The sequence below is a fragment of the Arachis hypogaea genome, chromosome 13 (assembly GCF_003086295.3).
Source record: "Arachis hypogaea cultivar Tifrunner chromosome 13, arahy.Tifrunner.gnm2.J5K5, whole genome shotgun sequence".
In the NCBI taxonomy this organism is placed as follows: Eukaryota; Viridiplantae; Streptophyta; class Magnoliopsida; order Fabales; family Fabaceae; genus Arachis; species Arachis hypogaea.
This window is the reverse complement of record NC_092048.1, coordinates 52,291,955-52,299,843: the sequence shown is the minus strand read 5'-3', so window position 1 is coordinate 52,299,843 and position 7,889 is coordinate 52,291,955.

Below are 7,889 nucleotides of genomic sequence, written 5' to 3'. Positions count from 1 at the left end.
CGTATTTTTTATTGTTATGAACTGTTCATGATTTTAACAGATATGGAAACATTTTTTTAAATAGCAATCCACAAGTTGGAGGTTCAGAATTGTGGAGGAGAGAAAACTTAAGGTTTGATTTGGGAGTTGGTGAATTCAAATTCATGTGATGCACAAATTGGACCTTTGGTATTTTGTGATCAAATTTTTTTTTTAAGTCTAGACCAAATCGGTAGGTCAGTTTTACAGTTTAAAAAAATAAAAAATCTGATTATCCAAATCAGTAGGTCAGTATTGTGGATTTAAAAAAAAATTAAATTTAGATATGCATATCTGAGGGTCCAATTTGCAGTGTAAAATTTTATCTCTTCTTCAGCTCACCTCCTGCTTCTTTTTCTCTTTCGTTTCACTTTGTTATATTTCAAATAGTGTGGAAGAGAGTGAGTGAGTGATCCTAGTTTAAAATGAATGGAGAATAGAACTATGCTGAAATTATATTATGATAGTTAGATCTTGTTACAAATACATGATGGAGTGAGATTTATGTACGACAATCTATGTGATGTTATTGTTCCTTTTACATTACTATTTGAAGAACTAAAAAATGTTATTTGAGAGAGGATAAATTCTCATTTATCAAAGACAGTATCGAGTATCTTGTATCGACATCATGTATCAGTATTTGGTAGGTTTGTTCATTTTCAAACGAAGTATGTCACCGACGATACGAGCATGCAAGAGATGTTTTCAATCTACTATAAACTTCGATCGCAAGTGTCGTTTATCGAATTGTACATTGACTTTGAACAATCTGAAGCCAAGAAGTGCAAAAGCAACTATGAGGTTATTGATCCAAATGAAGATGTTAAAGTTGATGACACCGTGGACGCAGATGTGGCAGAAGTTGCAAATGCATTAGCAAACCAACATTCGTTTGAAGAACCCTCTTTTATGCGTACGTTAAATCTGGAGGCTATGTATGCACCAAAATTTTTTGAATATCTAAATGCAAGTATGTAATTTAGAGTACTATATGGTAGTTTTATAAGATAAAAATAGTTAAGTTTAGTATAATATAGTATAATAATTGTTAAATTCTTTATGCAAATAGCGATGATTAATTACATTTGTAGAATAAAATAAAATGCTATTAGGTCTTTATTTAGTATAAAGACTATAATTTTGTATTTGTTTAATTTATTTTGTATGTGTAATCTTTTAATTTTTTATATTTAAATAAATGTATATATTATATATGTATTTTTATAATTAAAATTTTAAAGTTTTAAAATTGTGAGTATATATTATATATTTTTATATATATGTATTTATAATATATTATACGGATACTGTATATTTATATATTTTCATATTTCTACATACTATATTATATTTGTAATATCCTAATTTTTTGAATCAAATCATTATTTAATATTTAATAACTAATTAATTAATTAGAATAGTAATGATTTAAGATTTGAATTTAAAATTTAAACAAACGAGAGTACTAGTGGTATGATGTATGGTATTGTTTGATACATCATAAATAGGGATGTTACAATAATAAACATAATCATAAATAAAACAAAGATAAAATAAGAACAATCATGATCACACTTTTCATTGCACTTTTCATTACTTTTTATCGTAGCTTTTATGGAAGGTATTGAGTTCAAACCAATATAAAAGGTGGGAGTCCCTTTCCCTTACCGAAGGTTCTTATCCCAAACGTTTTGGCGATCACCTTCCCTTACCGAAGGATCATCTCGATCGATCACATTCCCTTACCGAAGGATCATATCGATATCTTATCTTTGGGGGTCACCTTCCCTTACCGAAAGATCATTCCCTCAGTTCAATTTACAATCAAGGTTATTTAGACATACACAAAAAGGGAGTCATATCAACAAAGATATATATTATTATATAAAATTGATGGAATAGTCTCCTTTCCTTACCGAAGGTTCTTATCCCAAAGGTTTGCCGATCACCTTCCCTTACCGAAGGATCATCTCAATTATCTTGTCTTTGGGGGTCACCTTCCCTTACCGAAGGATCATTCCCTTAGTTCAATTTACAATCAAGGTTATTTAGACATACACAAGAAAAGAGTTATATCAACAAAGATATCTTATTATATAAAATTGATGGGAGTCTCCTTCCCTTACCGAAGGTTCCCAAAAGTTTGCCGATCACCTTCCCTTACCGAAGGATCATCTCGATTATCTTGTCTTTGGGGGTCACCTTCCCTTACCGAAGGATCATTCCCTCAGTTCTTTATGCACATAAGATTTTTATTATAATGCATAATGCGTATGAAGGGAAGAGATATTATATCATGACATGTAATGCTAACATCTATATATGACATAAAAATTAGCATAAAACCCCAACCTCGAGTAAAGTTCCGATAGGTGTTCTGATGCAAATAGATGCGATTTGTTAGTGAAGAGAGACTTGTTCCATAGCTAGACTTTGTGTATACTAGAATGTTTTGTATAGAAAAAGAGAATAGAATGAGAAAGGAAGGATCAAATAGCATGTGCAGATTATGTTAGGAGGCATTTAGGTGAAATCTTCAATCTGAATCGTCACTTTGTGAGCTCTATAACTTTTTCTACATTTGGAATTTGGAAATATCTATTAGAGATAAATTTATAGAGAATTGAATTATCTTTAAAAAAAATTTTAAACGAAGTCAATTGAATAACCACAGCTTGAGATATTTCCGAAATACTATTAGTATATCCGGCTGGCTGATAAGAGCGCGATTTTCTACTATGAACTTGTAACCGATTTATCTACCTAATTTAATTTGAATTTGATTTTATATTGAACTTAAGGAATAGAGCTAGTATTCTTATCTTTTCATATAACTAAATATCATTCAAATCTAATAAATGTAGAATTAATTATGACTATATTTTAAAAGGTTGTTTATTGTCGGTTAGAGATTTACTACCACTAGTACTCTCGTTTGTTTAAATTTTAAATTCAAATCTTAAATCATTACTATTCTAATTAATTAATTAGTTATTAAATATTAAATAATGATTTGATTCAAAAAATTGGGATGTTACAATATTTATATATTTATACATTTAATTTAGATAAATATATAAATATATAATATAAGTATATACATATACCTAATATTTTTATATTTATACATACTATATATATTTATATTTATAATATATATTTATAAATATATTTTTATTTTAATATTTATGATTTGTATATTCAAATTTTACATATTTGTATACACTTACATACATATGTACTTTTTAAGTTTATGTCATGGTGTTGTTGCTGCGGAGCCTCCTGTTATGATAGATGGTGAATTCATCGTAAAAATGGAATATAGTTCTTGGTATTCGTAGAGACATAGACTATCAGATGTATGAGTCGGAATTCCAAACATTTTATGTCAAATTTACACAGTATATATGACACAAATTGTGATTGGCTGATTAGGATTAGTATGATCCAGAAGAAATATTGTTGAGATAAAGAGATATAATGGTAGTCACATTTGTACTAGAGCCACTATTCTCATGACTATTCCAAGCTGAATTCCATCATAATTGTAAAAAAATCACGAAGCAGTGGCATAAATTTTCAATGAACCGCTGACCCAAACTTATCAGCAAACAAGATTGATCCAAACAATAATAATATATGACACTTCACATACTTCTCGATGGCAACTCGATCATTTTAGATGTAATCCATCTTTTAGATTTCTAATCCAAGTAATCTTGATATAACTTCCTCTATAATTACTAATCTTCAGTGCAATCCCAAATTGATGTAAGCATTTAGCTTCCATGGCCTTATGACTAGTCATAGTTATTCCTGTCACGGGAAGGTTATTTATTAAAATACCTAGAATTAGAGCCATATTTTTCAACGTAATGGTACACTCACCAATCGGAAGATGAAAGGTGTGAGTATCGAAATATCATCTTTATACTAGAGCTATTACCAAAGCTGACTGACCTTGGATCACTCCAATTTGAGATACGTAATAAAATTTGATGGCCCGCAAAATAGGCTTAACAATCGAATTGGATGCATCTTGTAGATTCATGTGGATAGGCCTCAAGATTAGTATACTCTACAAAATATGGACAAATAATAACTTAAGTTATCTCAATTAATTAATCATATATAACTATATAAGTTAAAACACTTATAACTAACATGAACATTATAAAAACTATTTCAACCACTATACTAAACTAATTTTTATATTAAACTAACTAGTATACTTAATAAAATTATCCACTAAATTAATTTTAACTTAATTATCATTATCAATAATTTTGTTGCATATACATACACCAAAGTAAAATAATTAATTATATTGCTACATATACCGTAGGTAATAATTAATTCTCTTAGCTTAGTTATTAACATTATAGCAATAAATACTTCTAATCTCTAACAAATAACATTAAATTTTTCTCAAAATTATAACCATTTATTTTCATTAGCATTTTAACTATATTATGAATCTTAATATTACTAAAAACTTAAAATTTAAAATGCTATTTATTCTATTAGATAAAAGTATACTTAATAAATTAAAATAACAATTATAATTTATATTCTCATACAATCTAAAATAATTAATCAAATTGTTCACAAATTCCAAATTAAATTCTATTAATTAATTTGGTAACATTGCTTAATTAAATTGTTACGCACTAACACTAAATACAAAATAGCAAATATTCTACTATGTATTACTATCAATAAAATTAACCAATAAATTCAATACTAATTGCTATTATTTTTTAACAAATACAATTAATAAACCTATAAAATAAATTGAGTTAATATTCAATTTGGTCCCTAAATTTGCACACGAGACTCAATTTAGTTCCTGAAAATTTAATTGATTTTCTTTAATCTCCAAACTTTGCAAATGTGACTCACATTAGTTCCTAGAAAATTTTTTAGCATAAAAACGTTAATGAAGCATTGATGTGCACAACCAAATATCATATCGGAACTTGTAAAATGCCGCTGTTTTAATTTTGGCACTCAAATAGCTAAAAAACGGTGCCGAATCACTTGTTTTAGGAGTAAAAGTTTCAATAAATACCACTTACGATATTTTTTTGGGCTATTTGATTTCCAAAAAAAAAAACAACGTTGTTTTACAGAGTCCAACGTGGCATTCGGCTTTCCATGTCGCGTTCCATTATGTTTGTGCCCTAGGGACTAAAATAAGTCACATTCGCAAATTTTGGGGACTAAATAGAGGCAATTGAAACTTCAAGGACTAAATTAAAGCTCGCGAATAAGTTGAGGGAGAAAATTGAGTATTATCTCTACTCACACCCTTGGGTTATTATTTTTAAGAGGAATGCCTAAAATGGTCCCTGAAATTCCCAACTCGCTTCAGATTAGTCCCTCACTTTTTAAAATGACCAAATAAGTCCCTCACTCTCAAAATCGTGAATCTCCGTTAGTCCAAAAGTTACTAGACATTTTAACGGCGCTGAGGTGTACAGTTAAGTGCCAAGTTGGCACTTAACTAACGCTGATGTGGACAGACAATGAATTCAACTCAAATTGGTGTTCCAAATTTGATTAAAATGCCCAAATTGATCCAATTTTTACTTATAAAACCCTGATCCCCAAATGTTCACCTTTGTTCTTCGTCTCTACTCCTCTCCTTCTCGCTGTTGTTCATCTTTGTTCTTCGTCTCCACTCTTCTCTTCCTTGTTGTTGTTCATCTTGTGAAGCTCTGAAAAGTTGCTCTTTTGGGTGAGGCATGATGGGCGGTGGTGATGAAAGTCAAGGAAGCTCAAGCAAGAACAACTCCAGTGGGAGAAACTACAGTAACCGGAAAATTCGAACCAGGGGTAAGAACAGTGTATTCTACAATTGTGGGTTGCATACGGTGATTAAGTACTTAGCGACGCCAGAGAATCCAGGAAGACCTTTTCATGGGTGTCCCAACTATCAGGTAAAATTCTCTATTTAATGGAATTGTTAAGTTGATACAGGTTTAAAAGGATGATTTGGTGATTGTTAGTTTAATGTTTCTTTTTACATTATTATAGTTTGGAGTTCACTATAATTTCTTTCGTTGGGCTGATGGATATGAAGAACAAGATGTGGTTCAGGTTGCATAAGAAATTTTTAATGAACTCAATTGGAGAATGAAATCTTTAAAGAGTAGTATTAGTACATTGAAGATGCTGATATTGTTGCTGTTGTGTATTGTAATAACTATTATGTTTGGTTTTGGTATTTGGTTGTTTTGGTTTTTAGTTAAAAAATAGCATAGTGTGAATGTGTCCATGATCATTATGTAATGATTTATGATTATAAATGACTGAAGTTAAGTTTCTTTCAACTTTGTATCTCATTAACCTAGATATTAACCTGAATGAAGGATAATATAATGACAAAATAAAGCTAATAAATACACATCTTTAACTAAATCAACTTGTAATATATCATTATAATTATAATAACCATGGCAATGGTGTTGTCTTAACAAAAGCACATAATAGTGTCAATTATGTAACAGCATAGTGCAAAATACAAAATATAAACTAGGCCAAAAGTTTATAGTTAGGGCCATACCACCATGAACAAACACTAACAAAATACAAGTTCATACTTAATCCATCACAACGCAAATTAAAAGCAACACCAAATTGTTTTGACTATCAGAAAATAACAACTAAAGTCTTCATGACATCATCAAGCTTTCTTTCTTGGTGCCTTAAATCCAGGTGTTGGAACAAACTTCAAAGCTTCCATCTTTTCAGATTTTCCTGCACTTGCTCCTTCCATTGTCTCCCTTGAAACTACATCAGCAACACCAACATTTGACTTTGAAAAACTGGCTGCATCAACAGATGGCCTAACAATTGAAAATTTGTTTTGCCTAGTTATCTTTCGCTTGGGCAACTGTCGATCATAACAACAGGAATTAACCACAATACTAATATTTACAACATTAATAGTAATAATTGATCATAATACTCAATAAAATTGTTTAAATTGTGGCTTGTAAATAATTTTAGTAACATAAATTACCTTAGCAGTACCTTGAGGAACAACACCTTGAGCAATAATATGTTGAGCAGTAGCAGTATCTTCTACAACAGTACCTTGTTGGGCACTACCTTCATCACCAACTTGATTATCAACTTGAGCATTTTGTGGGGTTTCTTCACCAGCTTCATCATCAGCTTGTTCTACAGCTGTTGCTGCCTCCTCTGCCTTTAGTTTTTTTTACAACTTTGCACCCCCTTGTAGTGTGACCAACATCGCCACAAGTTCCACAAGTGAACTTGCCATATTTCTTCGTTAATTTTGTAGACTTTCTCTCTTGATTGCCTCCAACAGAGGCCTCATGTACATCCTTCTTTCTTGCATAGAGCTTTGGTCTCCCACGTGGTTTTGGTCTTGCCGGGAGTAAACAGTGAGAGTACTCAGACTTGTCCTACATCTCTTCTCCTCTTACCGGGTTGATATGAAGCTCATATGTCTTATTGTAAGATCCCATTGTCAACCATGCAAGAACATAGTTCTCAGGTCGACTATTCCTACATGAAATAGCCGCGATGGCATGACGGCAAGGTAATCCTAAAAGGAAGGTTGAGCGGATAATCTATACGCTTTTTGGCATTGTTTTTAGTATATTTTAATTAGTTTTTATTATATTTTTATTAGTTTTTAAATAAAAATCACTCTTCTGGACTTTACTATGAGTTTGTGTGTTTTTCTGTGATTTTAGGTATTTTCTGGCTGAAATTGAGGGACCTGAGCAAAAATCTGATTCAGAGGCTGAAAAAGGACTGCAGATGCTGTTGGATTCTGACCTCCCTGCACTCAAAGTAGATTTTCTGGAGTTACAGATGCCCAATTGGTGCGC